Source organism: Columba livia, chromosome 6, assembly GCF_036013475.1.
Source record: "Columba livia isolate bColLiv1 breed racing homer chromosome 6, bColLiv1.pat.W.v2, whole genome shotgun sequence".
Lineage (NCBI taxonomy): Eukaryota > Metazoa > Chordata > Aves > Columbiformes > Columbidae > Columba > Columba livia.
Window position 1 is genome coordinate 24,769,031 of NC_088607.1, and position 19,243 is coordinate 24,788,273.

The 19,243-nt window shown below is 36.8% G+C and overlaps 1 long non-coding RNA gene across 1 annotated transcript in view; it reads left to right on the forward strand.

Annotated features, from left to right (window-relative positions):
• Positions 1–307: 307 nt before the first annotated feature.
• The window catches only part of LOC110357179 (uncharacterized), a 54,487-nt gene continuing 35,551 nt past the window's right edge, over positions 308–19,243 (forward strand). Inside the window, exon 1 of the long non-coding RNA XR_010473638.1 lies at positions 308–15,185. This is a non-coding gene — a long non-coding RNA (uncharacterized LOC110357179). The remainder of the gene's footprint in view (positions 15,186–19,243) is intronic.

Genomic DNA, 19,243 nt, shown 5'->3' on the forward strand with positions numbered 1-19,243 from the left:
AGTACAATTTACAGGACATTTCCTGGTCCCTTCTTCTGATACCTTTTGTGTTATTATAGAAAAATGAAGAGACTAGGAAACTGTATATTTCTTGTAGTGTTTGGAAGTGCCTACAGCTGGCAACAGGCAGAGCCAATGGTGTTATGGTGCCCTACCAACATCTCTGAAGCTCTCCATGGTCAAAAGTGATGCAGGAAGAAGGAGGGTGCACTGATGGGATGATCACACTTGTGCCTGAGTATTCCTTTTGGAGCACAAGCATCTGATAGACATAAGGTGAGTCCTTGAAGGTCCTAAGCTGTACTGGAGCTTGATATTGCACTTTCCATTACTTTTGGAAGTTTGTTTCTCCTGTAAGTAACTAATCCATTCTTTATCATTCTTCCCTAAAATATTTCCAGTGTTTTCTTTATTACAGCTCCTGTAATTGCTCATGTTTAGAAAGATGTGGTAACCTAAGTTAAATTTTGTGTGTTTTGTGGTAAGAAAACCCCCTGCCCCTTCCCCTCTCATGAATACCAGAATTATCACAAAGGTAAGCTCCATGAATAATGTATATAGACCAATTAAATGAAACTGCTGTACTGGTTCTCGTGGGAGGTATCTGGTGGCAGTGGCAGTATGTTTTGACACCTGAAGCCTGCCACATGTAGCTACTTGTAATGTTTTGAATCCTATGAATTTATGTATTTTGTTTTCAAGCAAATATTCTAATTGTAATTCTAAATTATGAGTGTCTGAATTTGTTTCTTTGCATTTGCTGAGGCTGTAAAATAACTTACATTGCCAACTTTCAATGAAGTGTATTTGGCCTGACTAATATTGGATTCACTTAAGAGGTAGAAGTAAAATAGTCCTAGTGAAAGTTTCCATCTGTGAAAAGACATATTGATTTGATATCTCCATTTCAATAGGAGTAATGTATTGAAAACAATAGGCTTTTAAACATTTTACTGAAGTTGCTGCAATCATGTCGGATGGGAAAATCTATTGCTTTGTGAACATGACTCCATCACTGTTTGAGAAATATTAAAGATATGTAAAGCTGCATCAGTCATATAGCTGGAAGAGTAAAGTGAGCACAGGTGCTGAGATGTCTAGTTCACTGCAGCCTTGCCAGCTCTGCTCCAAAAACAGTACACAGAGAAATCCTTGCTCTCCTTGAACTTCCAGTCCTGAGCAGGTAAGTCTGTTCAGTGTAGCCTTACTTAACTGTTCAGATCCCCAATCTGCTAGGAACCTGTAACTACGCTCTTCATGAGCTTAAACCAGATAATCCACAAAATCAATTTGTTCTCTCAAGAAGACATCTTGAGATGAAAAGCTGAAATTCAGCTTGCTTATAGTTATTAAACCACATATGGTGCTTTTTAGAACAGCCAATGGACAGAACAGCCCAGAGTGGGATTTTTGAAAAGTGCTTAAGGCATTTAGGAGCATAACTAACACTAAAAGTCTATGGGATTTACGCTCTTACACACCTCTGGCAATTGGTAAAAAATTCCAATTTCAGCAGATAGTACTCTGGACTGTTATTGGGGCTTAAGTTCTGTTGATTCAGCTCTGACCTGCTGCTGTGGACCTGCTGTTTCAGCTCTCTCTGTGACACTCATCTTATATTGGCCTATTTAGGCAGGCATTTTCAATGACCTCTGGACTTATATCATGCAATGGAATGCCCATATCTCCCTGGGTCTTTCTTTTGAAAAGATCAGCTTTGGGTTGCACAGTTTCATGAAGTGAAGACTATGTCTCTAATAGCTTTATGATGGGTATAGCATAGACCTGGGTTTTGATTGTGGCATCTGAATAAAGCTACAATTCAAACAACCATATTATTTTCTTCATGAGATTAATATGCTCTGTGAATGTCTAGACTTCTATTTTCTTTCATAGAATCACTTTAATTGCAGGTAACTTTTTTGTTATAGCCTAAAGTTTTTTGTGCTTTATGTCCCATTACCATACTAATGGTCTATGGATCCATACTCATACAGAAGAATAAATCTCACTTGAGCGTTAATATAATAGAGAACACATAATGGCATATATAATATTTCATTCTAGGTCACTACCTTGAATTTGGCTCCAAAATTGTTGGCAAACCTGACAGTTCTGTGTTGTTCTATGTGAACACTGTTGATTCTGCCCTAAGTGGTCATATTGAAAAAAAAAAAAAAAACACAGCTCCTTGCGCTGTTCTGAAAATACACTTAATCTTGACGTAAAGATACATTAAGAAACTTGTTTGCATGTTTCCTTCATCCACACTCTCTGGTCTTTGCCTGTGCATTTTAAACCCCAAAGACTTCAGTGAAAGGGTTCTCTCTCTCTCTGTCCTGTTAGCACAGCATCTAGCGCAATAGCCACTATTCTTATCTAATTTCTGCCATAATCTGTGAAGCTGGACATTGGTCTTAGGTTTGCAGGTATATTTTTCAAACTAACAAGTAAATACAGTTTTAGAATAACTAAGTAGGGAATAGAGGTTAGAACATCAACTGAGAACTTATTTGTGGAATAATTAATATAATTCAAATATTGGCTGAGAAACTCAAAAACGGAGGGTGAAAAAAAAGCCCCACACAACAACAACAAAAAACCCAAACCAAAACAAAAACCAGGAGAAAACCTAACAAACAAACAAACAAACAACCCCACAACAAAAATAAACCCAAAACAATCAAAACCCATACTTTGTCCACTCCTATACTTCCCTAACAGACAGTCTGTCAAAGGAAACTGTGCAATCCGACTATGACCCACAGGTTACATGCTCAGTTTCCTTTGTCCCAATCTTTCATGAAACAAGGAAAATATTTGTGCATAATTTCAGCATATTAAGATAAGGAGTAGGTTTTACTTCTTCTCAGAATAGCAAGAGACGTCTTTATTTTACACAGATCCTAAGTATGCAGAAATCGTGAAGCGCTGCTACACCTGATGGTCAGAGCATAGTTGTATTTTGCACTTAGAAGCAGAAGAGCTGCATATGCAAAGTTTTCACAAATGGCTCAGAATTTTAGCTTATTTTTCTTCTTCACAAGCACACAGCCTTGAATTAAAAGCAGTTCGGTAAACACTAGCATTAAAAGAAGATTAAATATTTGAGCCTCCTTGTTAATTGCAACTTTTGATTAAGCTTTTCCTTGAAGTTGGCACCTACAGGATCAATATTGTTTACTTCTGGAGAAATTTAAAAGGGATGTACAAAATGAGCCAGTAATATCAGCGACCTTATTAGGTGAAGCCTGCTGGAACTGAGCATTAGCATAGGGCAATTCTGGAATCTCTGGTTTTGTAGATACTTTCTTAAATGAAAGAGACAAAGTAAACTAATTTCTCAACATTTAGATGAGTCGCTGTGTCACTGTCACCCTTTTAAGAACAGGGAAGCTGAAAGAATTTATGTGCGGAAGAACTACATTTGTTTATCCCTTCTTAAAAAGCCACAAATACTGTATTTTTCAAAGACTTAGAAGTTAACTTTATTTTCAAGCCAATGGATTACTCTCAAATCATTAAGCTACTCTGTTGTATATTATCTTCTGTTTGGGGCTTTTGTGTGGTTAAGCATATGTCAATTTCTTGCCCTAATTTTTTTTACTGTCAAGGGCAACAGAAGGGTGTTTATGCTTGTTTGTTTACATTCAAATGTAAATGTCATGAAGGATATACAGCCAAGCACAAAGCACACACTTTGGTGTATGAACTGTACCATTGCACTGTATACACCTTGAACATCACACGCTGACATTACTTTCAGTTTTTTAAAGAAACCTGTACTTTTATTTTATGTTGACAGCTATTTTCACAGTCGGTTTTGTCAGAATTCTAACAGTGCTTTAGGTCTGCCTATAGATTATTGTTACTGATGTTACAGTTTTGCTGATGAGAAACAGTTTGATAGTTTTTTCCCAACAATTAATTTTTTTTCAAAATTTCATAAAAGATAAATACAGTGATTACATGTAATAATTAGCCTTGTATAATGAATGGAGAATTTTAAGATTAATAAATAGGTGAACATGAGCCTGATAACCTGCTTAATTAATCACTAAGCTGTGGAACCAGTGCAATTCATACGTCAATCCAGGCTCTTTTATAGAAGTGATTTGAATCAGTTGCTAATGAAATTGCAAAATTTAGAAGTAGCTTTCTGACTTTCAAGTGACAGGGCTCATATTTAACTCAAGAAATGTGACAGTTAATGACAACATAAAAGTCCTGTGAATTATTTGCCAGATCGTGTGAGAATTACAGCATCAATCTATTGGAATAGCTTGTAGCTGATCAGTGTGAAAATAAACAGTCATAATGACATATTTAGAAATCTATGGTGCTGCTTAAAATATGAGTCTGCCTGAAATAAAACAAGGACATAATCCTACAAGTCTAACAATAATATTTCAATTGTCTTGCTCCACGATATAGACAAATTTACTCTTACTAATGTTAAAACTGTAATCCTTTATAAATTATAATTATCTTTATTAAATCAATTACTTTAAACTGCCAAAGTAGTTTCATGGCTCATTCTTCTTTTTTAATGTAATTAACATGCTTACTCTTACTCATTCACTTGAATTTAAATGATTCTGCCATTGAATTTGTTTCCTTAACTTTGCACTTACAGCCACACTTTAATTAATTAAAACTTCATCCAGATATAATGAGACAGTTATTGTGTGTTAATGAAATATCACTGGAAAGTGCACTAATCAATAATTAATTTAATTAAGGTGTATATGAGACAATATTGCCATATAATTAACTGAAAACCACGTAAGTAACACATGCATATTTAAATTTTCATTAATAAGTTTGTTAGGAATTTTAGATCGTGCTGGTTTATGGATTTACATGAGATGTATAAAATTAAAGTGTTTGTCAAAGAGATTCTGAAATACACATTAAAGGTAGTCCTGAATCATTTAGACAGTCACGTAGCAAATGTAGGCAATTGAAGCCATACTAAGAATGGGAGTGTGCCTTCTTGGAAACGAGGTAGAAATCTGCAGGAGATTTCTTTTAACCTTTGAAAGTCAGACATGTAAAAAACCCTATGAGATGAAGTTACATGTGAGAAAGCATATTCTATACTTGAAAAATGTGCCTTAGAAAGGATTATGAATAATGAAAGTATTTTTGCAATTCCACAGCTAAAGCTGGATCATCTCACTAACATGCTGTTCAGGCACCCTACTTATTAAGGACTATGTTCTATTAATATTGATGAAGTTATCTCCTTTGCTTATTGTTAATTATTTTTTATGAGAATTTACCAATATATCTGCTATTTAAAGGTGCTACTAATTTGATACATTTCTGAGTGGGGTATCCCAGTGAATATTGTGTTGGTTGTTGCTTGTTACAGGCTGCAGGCTTTGTGTTAAGCTCTCAACAGAGACCTTAGGCTGTGTCAGGACCTCTCTGGACTTATTTTGGCCTGCCTGGTGAATTGTTTTAGCTTGTAACAGCTTATCTAACAATTGGGTGGTTATTTTTCTGATTTCTTTTAAATTTTAGTACAATTGTGGTTTAATTCTTATTTTTGTATATATTTTTGTAACAGTTAGACAACAATAGCAAGTAATTATTCATTGTAGGATGAACCACCTATGACCCTAGAATAAAATACAGCAGGGATGAATCTTCACTCAGAAGGTGCATCTTCACCAGGTGACTAAGCAGGACAGCACAGGTACTGACCTGGAATGGTGCCAGGACTGCAAGTAACTCACCAGCTAGTTGTTGCACAGGAATGCACCTTTGGGAGGGAGAATGAAACCAATCTGAGGACCAAAAAAGGGAACAAAGAACTACATAATCGAGCCTTTCTCTCTATATAGTAAATTCAGATGTAACATGAAGTTTCTAGCCAACGAAGAAAGAGAAAGATGTGAAAAAATTTTAGGACCAAAGCTCATCCCCAAGTTAATCTTAGAATAAGGAAAAAAATAATCAATATTAACCTCATGCCACTCACAGCAAAAAGAAAAAAGGAACACCTACCATTAATATCTTACTGGTAACATGAAAATCTTGTGGTAATACATCCTGATGACATAAATCCTTAATTTCAGTAAGTATGATAGCAGAGAAAGGGGTTAGATATGAGGAGTGTGTATAATAATTTCAACTGCATTATTATTATTATTAAGTTATATTCCATAATATTATTATTTTTTCCTTTTTTCTATCCTTTTCTGTAATAATAAGTCTTGAGCTAACAGTAACTCTTTAATTAGACTGTTATTAGTTTAGTTAGACTATTTATTAATTCCTGGTTTCATACGCAAAGAGAATGGTCTTTTTGCACATAAAAAATCTTTTGAGTATAACAACTGAAAAAGAAGGTTACATCAAACACAGACAAAATAAAAATTCTCCTGAATATCAGTGATGTCTCCTAAAAGATGGAATCTTGATATCTTGTGCCTCACCCAGACTCCCCAAACTTTCATGGGGCTTCATGGCAACAGAAGTGGAAAGAGAATTACACTTCCACTGACCTGACACTAAATATTTCGGCTCAGTTCCATGAGCTGCAATTTAGATCCCTTTGAGGCAGACCTAGTGATTCTATTGTAAATTGTAATTCTATTGTAAGATTTTGTGGGAATTTGTGTTTTGTTTGGTTTGGGGTTTTGTTTGTTTGTTGGTTTTTTTTGTTTTGTTTTTGTTTGTGTGTGTGTGTTTGTTTTTGTTTTGGGGGCTGGGTTTGGTTTTGTTTGTTTGTGTTTTGGGTTTCTGTTATTGTTTTTTGTTTTGGACCATAAACACTTGAAGGGCTTATGATTTAAAAGATCAAGTTTCAATGAGAAAAATACATTTTAGGGCAATTTTTTTTTTTTTTTTTGCTTGTTAGAAGCAATCTGGCAGAAAATACCTGACTCAGTTCTATTAACAGTACAACATTCTTACAGAAAGCTAAACACTACTACAACATACACAACTAACAGATACAAGTCCATATCAGTAAATAAGTGAGCTGAAGTAGTTTTTAAATAAGTATTTGGAGGTAACGTAAATACTTTCTCCCAAGAATTAGCTCAATCCTGCTTTGTAAGGAAACCATAACACAGCGTGTTACATTTACAATATCAAATTAGAGTAAAATGAGGTTTTCAAAAATAATTTATATCAGTTCAGAATAAAGGTGATATTTATTTTCATGCTTTACAAATAACATCTTTTGTTTCAGGAAGAAAAGCAAGCATGTGGTAAAAAATAAAAAATCTTAACATCGTGGGACTTTAAAATGAAATTTAAAGATACCTGTTTGGTATTATGAAATAAGTGCATGCCAACCTTTTACCATTTATTGTACAGGTGAGGTGCTTTTCTTAGCTGAGTTCAGGTTTCACCTGTAAGAAGGGAGAGTTTTCAGATTTACCTCTTTCTGAAAGAGATCTTCAAGAGGTAGGGAGAATTAATTGTTCTCAGTAGCTCTCTTTATATCTTGGTTTTGGAGAGAGACTTGACAACTAGCTTACAGTTTCTGGCTGATTTTGAATAGCTTATATTAGTTGAGATGACTTTTCACCTATATTGCTTGCATGGTCAGTGTGTGGTTGGAAGGAATTTAAGTTAACTACAGCTGGGATATTTTTTTAAGTTATTTCATGTTGGTGTAATAGCTTGAACAATAGCTTTAAAAACTACTGGCCTTATTTCTCAGGCCAACTGCTGTGAATCAGTACACCCATTAATTATACTATTAACTTTTTTTATATGTTCAGCAATGCTGTTTTTTGTATTGGAGTTAAAAGGTAATATTCTATATAAGCATTGATCAAAAAGTGTTATAATATTTCAAAGGGATGCTATTTACATGGAGATGTCATGCAGCCTCATGCTTATCGAGTCAAAGAAACCACTCAGTAAGAGGAAAGATTGCAAGCTTTCTATTTCAAAATGGTGTATGTCAGTTATAAATTATTTATATGATACAGTTTATTTTAAAAAAATAGTTGAGCAATTTCTCCCCCAACTCCTTTCTGCTTTGTTAAATCACAGGTTTCAAATGCTGGTCAGTACTTTTCCAGGAAGCTGTTAATCACAGTACTAGATAAGACTGATTTCTAAATATATTTTCAGAATCTCAGATTTCTATTTAGCTTTTAGGTTAGAATATACTAGTCCACACTCAGCATCTGACTCTCTTGTTTAAAGTGTGAATACTGGAAATTGCAGTGTTGCAAGACTGTAACTTCACAGCTGAAATTGAACTGACCCAGAAAGCTGTGTTTTCTGACCTGTGTTAGAGCTCACATCAGCTCCAGGTGTGATCTTGCAGAATGAGACCATGAAGACTCCATCTAAAACTTGAAAGCTTTCTCCTGCTGAGCAACTGAGCCCCCAGCCACAGCCATCTCCTGGCAAAAGCAGAGACTCTGGTTATCTCCTACCTTGGGGGAAAATCTTCCCAGGGAATTGAACCCCCACCTTGAAGAGTTCCTACAGCCTTGTTTAAGGGTTGTCCTTGATGTCAAATATGTGCTGCATTTTAATAATGTAGGCCTCTTGCTGTTAAACTCCAACTTGTCTATTTTCAGGTCTGCGTTCAGTTGTACATACAACTAAAACCTGTTTTACATACAGGTTTATTTTCTACTTGAAATACAGAGTGTTTCCCTTGCAATATGTTTCAACATGCTAAAAATACCGCCTTAGTACAAAAAAAAAAAGGGTCTTCCTATCACTACAGAGACAGGAGGCTTTGAGCACTCATGGCTCTGCTGCATCCCTCAGTGAGAGAGGGAACTCAGATGTCACTTGAAATTCATCTAATAGTAATTTCAGGCCTCTGCCTGAGCTGAATACTTAATATGCCCATCACCTTCTCAAAATCACATTTAACACAGGGAAAAGGATGTATACGTGTGACCTCATTACCCCAGAAAGATTGACACATGCAGAGAGAATTGGGCAGTTCCTTTTGGAAGCAGGAATGTGGCAGACAGAGGCAAGCTACCCTCTTGCAGAATCTCACAATGCAAGGTATGGTTCAGTTCATTTCCGTACACATGGCTTAGTGTTCTTTAACCACTGAGGATAGCGGCTTGTTCCATTGTGTTCTTGTGACTTCTTCCACCAGCACTCTTAAGTCTCGCTTTTTGGAGCCCTTCGCTGTTACAGCCTGTCAGTTATAAAAAAAAAAAAACCTGCAAAGGTCTCATTTCCTCTGTCAGGAGCTTAATGGAACCCCCAAACCCATTATTTTCTGCAAAACACAAGTTTATCCACAGTTGAAACCTCACTAATAGTAGTATCTCAAGAACAATATGAAAAACAATGATTCTTACTCTTTTGCTAGGAAAATAACCTCCACAGGTTATGATAGTAAATTGCTTGAAGGCAGATATAAGGGAATTGTGTTGGCCTCAGTTGAATATGAAATAATAATACAGTATCTGCCACACAGAACAATTTATTTTATAACTGTACAAATAAAACCAAAGAAAACTTCTACCCCTACCCCAATAAGTATACAAAATATGTGATATGTCATACATTTTTTCCCCTATGTGTTTTGCTGTACATCTTTGTGTTTTATGCAGACTCTTTACCTTGGGATTGAGTGTTGCTATAATATCTGTGGAGAGGCAAACTTTTTTACATTCTTTCATAGCTGATGCTGGGCATGAAAACCTAACACTAGTATAACTTTGCTTCCATACCAAAATAGACTAAATTTATTCTCAGGGATAAAACAGGAAGCAAATCTAAGGCAACTTATTTTTATGCCTTGTAGTAACCGGAGTGACATACTGCTTTTGTTGATCCACGTCAGAAAAGACAGGCTTCTCATGAAGCTCATATGGTATAATTCACATGCTTAAAAAATAATGACTGGTAGGTGATGTTTTTTCTTCTTCCTGCCAAACCAGTATCCCTGTTCATTTGCCTTTTTCAGGGCCTGATGGTCCACTTAGGCTCTGTTTTTAAACTTATCCTCCTTTTGTTTCTCATCTCAGGAGGACACTCTTCCTCTTTAAAGCATCATGCAGATATGTGAAAAAAAGTGTTCAACATTGCAAATTGTTCTCATAATGTCCATCTCTTTATATGGTAAATATTTCCTGGTAAAGAACCATGACATACTATGTCATACAAAGAACCTCATAAGACCTTGGTAAGGTTAAATTTTTTTAATGCTCACTGACAATACACAAAAGCGCCTTCACAGTCAGGCCAGTCCATTTGGTTAACATAAACAGACGAGTGTTTCTTTGTAGCTCTAGCACAAGAGCTTGATGTGGCTAACTCTGTCCAGGCTCCACATTTAAAGTCCCAGTTAATATGATGTCCTGGGCAGTTTTAAGAAGACAGGCATATTTCCCTTCCTGGTGCCAAATATCTTCTCTGTTATGATGTTGTTTATAATAAAGGTGTATCAAACATAAGTTACTGCCTAGAAATAAATTAACTATAAATGCTATGGGGGAAAAAAAGAAAAAAATCTTTAATTTTCTTACTTTTCAACCCTAAGGATGGTAACATGACATTAGTCTAATTTACTGGTATAAAATGGTATTCAATCAATGCTTGAACCTTTCCTTGAATATACCTCAAATTTGTTTCATCTACCATTATTGAAAAGTAGCACATTTAAGTCTTAATAATTCTTTACACTAGAGTGCTATTAATGTCATCATTATTATTATAGTTCCCTATCTTCAATACATGGTAGCTGTTAGAATTCAAGTACAAAAATCAATGGGAAATTTGCATTTGATATAAAATATTCTAATCTATCACAATTAATTTCCTTCCCTGAATTATGCTAATTATCCTCTTCCCCACCTGGGAAGAAACCCCTATTGCATTCTTGACTGGATTTAGATCTAAAGCTGGTTCCCTGAAGTGCAAATCTTTGATAAAAATCCCATACTTACTCTCTCTTTTCTTCTGTCTTTTGTACACACAGCACAGTGAGAAATATTAAATGAAAGGTTTTGTTTGACCAACAGTTTTTGAATACAGAAGACATCTGGTTGTTCTTTAAAAAAAAAAAAAAAAAACAAGTCCCTCAGTTCTTGCCCATGGGCAATTAAGCTGTACATATGCAATTTCAATATTAAAAGCAGCACTGAAAACCCATTCATGATTGCTGAACAGTCAAATACCTTTGACATGCAGTTTTCTTTCAGCTTTTTCAAAAATTAACTTATCTCTTTCTGTTCCTAGAATGAGGAGAATTCATCCCTGAAAGTCCTAAAAACTCTTCTTTATGGAGAAAGTGTTTTAGATAAATGATCAGTTATTGTTTGAGGACTTGAACTCCTGTCAGTGAAAAAATTGAATGTTTGATTTATCATGAGGACAAATGATTTAATCTGTTGACAATCAACATCATACTAATCATTGCTGTCTTTTCCAGACCTTTCCCAAAATTGTAGAACAACAAAGTTTGCATCAGTTACTACCATTCACACTGTTTTATGTAAGTCTTAGTTACCTCTATTTTTTTGGCTTGCCCTGTGAATTTTACTTAAGGAATCCCTCTTTCCACACTTTTCCTCATATCTTACTGATGTTGTGGTTATTTCAGTTTAAAACACATTCCCAAATTCACTGAAATCTTAATGGCAAACACTCTCCTCTAATTTTGCTCATAGTGTGTGGTCATGAATCCTGGTCAGTCTGGGACCTTAAAAGAAGTATATGTACCAAAGCAAAGTGTTCCATGGAAAACAACGGTTCAATGTGAGGTCTTTAAGAATGGGGCTTTAGTCTAAAGGTTTAGGCTGGTTGTATATGTGTCTCTTTGACTATTTTTAATGGCAGCTTTACTTGATTATCAAGTTACTAGCAACAACAGAAAATAATTATTAATGCTGACATCTGCTCAAATGCTAAGTTTCTTCCAAATTGACAACCAGGAAATGTACATTATTTCATATTTTTTCCCACTGTCTTATGGTTAGTATATGAAAACTTTCTAGTGTAATTTGTTAGCTCCCCCTTGTACATTGCATCTGGGGAAATTTTATTAAAGGTGAAAGAAATATCACCACATCTTTCACTTCAGAATTTGACTTGCGGTTTGAGGTTATGAAGGTAAAATGCAAGACAAAGTGGCTCTTTTGATTGCAGCCAAAAGGTACGAGGGAAAAAAAAACTAGTTCCTTAAATATGTAGTTTTATTGGAATGTGTTTTCTTGATATTTTTGCTTTTGTAAAACAAAGAGAGTCACAGGTTGAGAGGCTACGTAACACAGGAACCGTTTTGGCAATGAAGATTCTGCTAGGCTCAAAGTGGCCTAGTGTTATAGTACGTAAGTAGTTAGGTCATCAGTGATTATGTAGTTTTGTTCACTCCTCTGACCTCATTTAGTATTTTTTTCTTAGCAAATAACAGATAACTACAGAATAATTAATATTCCTCTGGAATTCCTTGCAATTACATTTTTTAACAAGGGAAATGATTGCTAATAACCTACAGGGAACAGATAGAAAGTCCTGTGTACTTAACATGTACTTATGTACTTAAAAGGCAATATATTAGGCAAATAACAAAAAGACATTGCTCTCCAGGAAGTGGTTTTCTGTGAGTATCCTTGTGTCTATCTGAAGTTCATTAAAATAAAAGACTCTTTTGGTGGCAGATTAGTACAGTTCAAACAAACACTGCTGGGACTGGAGATTTCATCCCTGTTTGAATAAGTTTGCATAGAATGAAAAGAAGCTTTTGGACCCTGCTCTTTCTTGAGCAGAAGAGCCCCAGCCTCACTTACATGCAATGCAATGGTCTTTGCCCAGAGCTCCACGTGCTTGTGTTTGCAGTGTGCTTAGCATACTCAGGGTTGTCCTTTGAGTGTTCAAATGGCAATAGACTGTATTCAAACAGTTCTCAGGAAAGAGCCTAAGAAATGTGTAAGGTAAGCTGTGAATATGAAAGTTATGGTGTGTTTCCAACTGTTTTGATAATGAGATGCAACTTAATTAAAGGGCTGTGACCAACAGAAAAAGAACTCCCAAGCCACAGGACACTGGCAGCACCGATATTGCCTTGTTCTTGTGCAATTCTGAACCATTTCAAAAAAGATTTTACTGGCTGAAAGACTTTTCATAGGCATTAAGCTGGTTTAATAGAGAGTCTTAGTAGTATAGAGCTAGATTTATTTTGTCTAGTCATACGGTTGTGGTAGTTCAGAACTGGCTTCATAATCATGCCCACAGTATCAGATCTGATGAGGAAAGTGTTCATTAAAATTGGATTTCAGTTGGCTTCTTCCTCACTTTGAAAGATATTAATTAGATGCATGACTAGAAAATTGCAGCAATTGAAGCTTCCACATTAAAGAATTTGAGACTTCTACTATATTTGCAATTCATGTTTCAAAGCATACAACTGATGCTAACAAATGAGGTGTGGCTTATTTTTACATATTCATGCTTTTGATCATCTTTTTACCTTTGGGTGGAAAAGAAGGATACCTGAGCTTCTTTACGACCAGGGGCATCAGAGTGAATGTGGTAATACTGAGGGAGGTGACCAAAGATGTGTATTAACCCAAAAAGAGGAGCATGTGTCTGGAGACACATTTTCACTTGTGATGGAAAAGTACATCTGGAAATATCATGCTCTGTGCCTGTTTCTTCTGTTGATAAATTGTACACATGGCAAAGGCCAATTCAGTTGCATTGGTGTTGGTATATCACAGCATGCTAGCAATTTCTTAAGCAGGTGCAATGCAAATAGTAGATAGGATGGCTGGTAGGTTGTTTCTTGAGTTTTCAACTAGGTTTTCTTGTGTACAACACATCCATGTGTTAATTGTCTCTGATACTCGGACAGCAAAAGTTTGGAGTGTGTGTCTGTTTCTGTACTACATATGTGTGAACCAAACTGTGTGATAGATCATGCTCAATGCCTGTGCTTGGTTGTCCAAGCAGTGGCTGTTTTTGAATTGCCAGTCTTATCTTGAAGAAACATGTCTTGTTCAGTTCAGAACCAGGTAGCTTATCTCACTTCTGAGACTGCACATCAACCTGAGGTCTGAAGTGAAATGACTTCAGCGCTATCAGATCAATTTGCTGTGAGCAGCCCACATCACAATACCAGCACACATAATTCAGCTGGCTTTGGCATTTTGCTCAGGAGAGAGCTAGGCCTACATTTGCAGGAGCACTTAATTATTTCTTCTCTCTGGAGACTGAGAGTCAGAAAAGATGCCTTCAGGTCAGGGTTGAAGACTCAAAAGGAAGCCAGCAATGAGGCAGCTAAATTTTACTTCTGTACACCGAGCATTCAACTCTTTTCAAGGCTAAAACAGTGAAGGTCAGGAGGCTAATCTTCTCAAGAACAGATGATCATAGAAAATAATGTGACACATCCAAAGTTTACTTAATAATTGCTTTCTCTTAAATTAGAGTCCTTTCTTTTATTGGTAAATAGTAGCATTTTTTCTGTGAGTATCCAAAGGTGTGGTTGTCCAGCTCAAAAGGGTTTTGCTCTGATTTTCATTTTTAGACACGAATGTATTGCCCTTCACAAACTTATTTTATGATAAAGACATGCTCGACTGTGTTTGACATTTAGCATTCATGTAGCAATACAGGTATTGTTTTCCTTTATTACTGAAAATCAAGTTTTACTTTCATTTCTGTAGTAATAAAAAGCAGCTTTAGCAATACCTCTGTCAAAACATTCACCTCCTAGGCCACCAGATTTGATGTCAGTATCTGCTTAGCATTTTAATTTCTACGTTATCAATACCAGAGGAAAGCAGATGACAGTAAGACACTACATTATGCATCTCACAAGTTACAATAAAATAACAGTTTGAATTTGTGGCATATCTTGGAGTTTCTCCTTAAATGTGTGCGAGTAATAAATCAGATTGACAGGGATCTTAATATTTACCGGGCTGTTGCATCTAAATGCTTCTTTAAGGTAAACACTGGTGTTTGTGCAGCACTTTTCAATAACTGCTTTTAATTTGGGCTGGTTTGGTATTGACAGTGGTCAGGTGGATTGGGTTTTTTTTTGCTTGTTTGTTTTTAACCCTGAGTGCCATGAGTTGCTCTCAAAATTGCCAACAATTCTCAGTCTGTTAGTCAAGCTCTGCAGAGAGACTAAGGATTGAACAGACCCAGAGAAGCTTAACTTTTTTCTGTCTCCCTCCTTTTTGCAGGTAAGGCTGAAAAGGCTGGTGAACGGAACTCGTTTGGTAGGTTAACTAAACCTCATTTACTGGCACTCCCTGTTGTGAACAAGATGAGAACTGCTGCTTGCACTGGGACATACTTAGTATTTTTGTGCAGCTTTAAAAGTAATTAACATATGGGGTATGTCTATGTGGGATGGCAAGGAAGGATAAAAACAAAATGTCGCACTTTTCAAACGCCAGAGAGAGATTGTATGAAAGAAGCATTATGGATGAGAGATGGTTAGAATTATTTTGCTAAGCCCCCACCCGACTCGTAACCCTGCTCTTGTTATCATCTCTGAGGCAGGGAATATCTATTCTCCTTTCACTTACCTGCATTCTCTCTGACACCTTTCACTTACCCGCACACATTGTGTTCCCCGTGGAGTTTTTCATCGTTGTAAAAATGACACTTTCAGGGATATGACTGTAGAGGCTGAAATGTTGATTACCTAACATTAATCATTTCTGGAAATATCAGTCTCTAAAGATGCTAGTCCTCTGGTGTGCATATAATATGTATGGAGAGGGACAGACTGGTAGGGTGTGTGGGACAGGGGAAGAAGCAGCAGTACATATGTACTCTTGGCTATTTTGGCATTGATTTATTCTTTTGTGGTCACATTTTAAAAATATTGTTGACATCCCACTCTGGTTAATTAATTAAAGGAGCCCTCCTCATTTGGTGGTGCTCTCCACTGCTTTCATTAATATGTAATGAAATTTCCCCTTGTGCCTTTATTGTCAATTTTGAAAGCACATCTGCAGGGAAGGCTTTTTACCTCAGTCCAGAATCCCACTTCCCTCTCAGCTGCTTCTCTCCATATTGATGGCATACAGGATAAACAGAACAAGTTAATTTGTAATCTTAGATAGAAAATGATAGCTGCAGTGTTTCTGTCATTGAGCACTCTGCCAGTTTAAACAGCTGATTAGTCAGCTTCTGTGGAATCGATCTGAATCAGTTCCACCTGCGTGCACCCACCAGGAGCCACTTTATTGTAAATCAATCATTCTGAAAACATCTCACAAAGGGGCCAGTCCTCACTAACAAGCCATCAATTTAAACTGTCTGTCTGTAGTACTCTAGAAATTAGAAGTGCAACAAACATTTATTCTAAAATTATGGAGAAATTGTTTGTTTGTTTGTTTGTTTTTAGAAAACAAAACAAAAAACTCAAACCAAACAGCCCGTAATTATTTGGTGCTGGTGGTGGTTTTATTTTTAGTAACTATAATTATTCATATGCATCAGGTCACTTTTCAGGCATTCCAAAAGTGTGAGTGCTTTCTCATAGAAAAAATCCCAATATGTTGGGAATTTTAAGAACAATGGATGGAATGAATGGCCTTTATTACGAGAAGGCAACGTTAACAGTAACTCAGAGACTTTATATCCTGCCCTTGTGCCCCTTGGGTGTTAAGATCGATCCCCAGAGTCAGAGAAGTTCTCCTTTTTCTTTGACATGATGAATTGCTAAATTTTGCCTGTGCAGAGAGAGGGTCTTCCAGCTGCCAGTGGTTGGAGAAGCTGTCCCAGGGGAGAGATACAGATATACGGCTTGGTCTCCAAACTCTTCCTTTAAGACACTTCATACTACCCTAAATAAAAGAGAGTGAAGAAGGTATATTCTACTTTTTTTTTTTTTTTTTTTTTATTGGTCTGTCTGGGCATTTCACTTATGTCAACAAAAAAGCTGTGAGAATCATGTTTTAAGGTTGAGTGCATTGTTTAGAATCTCTGGAGTCTTATTCAGTTGAGGAAAAAAATATGGCAACACTTAGTTTGCAAGGTGTAGTGCAAAATACTGCACACGATGTTATGCTGTGTAATTACACGTTGCCACATGATGGCATTGTCAACGCCATCTGATTACAAAGTAATTGCTTAGTTACTAGTTTAGATGCAAAGCTTCTCAGAGATTTGCATATTAAACAAGTGTGCCACTCTTGGAAATACAGTCAAAATAAAAGTGAAACCTCATGTGATTGTGTGGAAACTAATATTGCACACAGATGATGCTTTGCCTAATCTAACTCTGACTAACCTCAGCTGTAATCCTTTTGTTTATGCTCTCATTTATTGTAGGATACTTTGGTGAAGTATCTCTTACCAAATAGTGTAGGGTGTTCTTGGCAAGTTTGGAGCTTCAGCTTCTCCCTTTTACAGTGTGTGAATATTGAAGCATTTCATATATTTAGCATGGCTGTATGTCTTGCTGTCTCCCAGCCCACATGTGTTTTCTGCAGTTAGTCTTTCTAACCAGCCTTAGTTATTTTAAAAAAGTTATAAATGTGAAGAAGGCAATATCAGCTGTCGATTCATGTTACCTTTTGACTATATGGATATCCTCCTAAATTGTACCATGTTAATATTAAAAAGTGGGGTGCCAGGACTCTGGGTGACATGTCTCTTATATTTAGTTTGCTAACACCTAATCAGCTGTTACGGTGGGGACAGGCTCTGCCTCTACACTAAAACTGCAGAATGTGGCATTCTTCCTTGCCCTTCCTGAGCTCAAATCCTGCTTTCCCTTGCCCACTGGTCTCACGGAGCTTGGGAAGCCTCCTCTTCCTTCTCTGTTGCATAAATTCCCTTCAGCAGTCTGTTAGGAAGGGAGGAAGGGAGATGAGTGAAACACTGTGCGGCTGCCTTCCCCCAGCCTTGTCTCCCTATGACTTTTAGGCCACAGAAGACAAAACTTTTTTTTTTCTTTTTTCTTTTTCCTTTTTTTTTTTTTTTTTTTTTTTTAAAGGCAGTAATCATGTCCTTAGGTGTTGCACTCAAGATGCTACTTTGGCAGGTGGCGAGGGTTAAGATTGTGGGGTGACAATAAAACCCTGGCAGATGTATTGTTAACCCCCTCTTCCCCCCCCACTTCCCCCTTTTTGCCCCTCGCTCTCCCCCCTTTCCACTAAGGAGAGGTGATTGGGAGGAAAAGGACAGAGAGAAGGGAGTTGGAAAAAATTAAAGATGTTTTACTAATGCTACTAATGAGAATAGAGAAAATAATACAAAATATACAAAACCAATCTTGAAAGTCTCAGCAACTGCGGAGCCGGCACCTGAAGTCCTGGATTAGACTCTGCAGCACACCGGAGCTGGATTCAGTCTGTCACTGGGCCTCAGTTTGCAGGGACGACTAGCAAGGTCCTCTCCTAATGTCGGCCATAAGCAGAAGGGAAAAAGCAAAGGCAAAAAGGGAAAAGGGACGAGATCCTTGTGATCTCCCACTTTTATATGAAGTATTCACGTGAATGGAATGTTATACACAGTTGGTCAGTTTCTTGGTCACTTGTTTCTCGTCGCCCCTCTCGAGAGATGTCCATCCGTGCTTATCAATAAGTTTGCATTCCATTGCTAGGTTTACCAAAACATGTGTCTGGTTCTCCAGGAAAATGCAGTTAATATGAAGGCTTTAGCTGACAGGCAAATTCACTAAAAGAGAAACTTGTTTTTAGCAAAACCAGGACAGCAGGTGAGCTATTTCTGGGCTGACAGAGGAAGAGATGTGTGTGAGATCCTCTTTCCTGTACAGAAAGTTCTCATGCGACTTTTGTGTTGTTAGGGCTTTCTCGCCTTTCTTCAAAGGAACTTCATCTTTCTGGGCTGGCTTATTTTAGATGATACTCCTGCTCCTCAGTTGACTTCCACTTCTGTTTTCAGATAGAGCTGGTCCAGCTGTTTGCTGAGCCTTTAAAGGTGTTCTGTTTAAATGGCTTGTCTGGTATGACAGGCTTGTGCCAACGTAAGCAAACGTAACACTGTTTGGTGTTATAAGTCAACTGATATTTTCACACAAGTATTTTTGTTAGTGATGGCCATGATTTCCATTTAATTCATTTCATACTCTCTCATCATCAACAAAACCCTGAGCTCATTTGTCATTATTTTTATGAAGACAGGTTTTGAGCTACAGATGAGTACCAGATAGAAACTTTGTAAGAATGCTTATGGTTTTCTGGAAGGCCAGTGCTTTCAATACAGAGATGAAATAATAGTAAAAAAAAATATGTTACACCTAGTTAGAAAAACAATTGATTTCTGTATGTGCAGTATTTACTGTCTGCTCACTTCC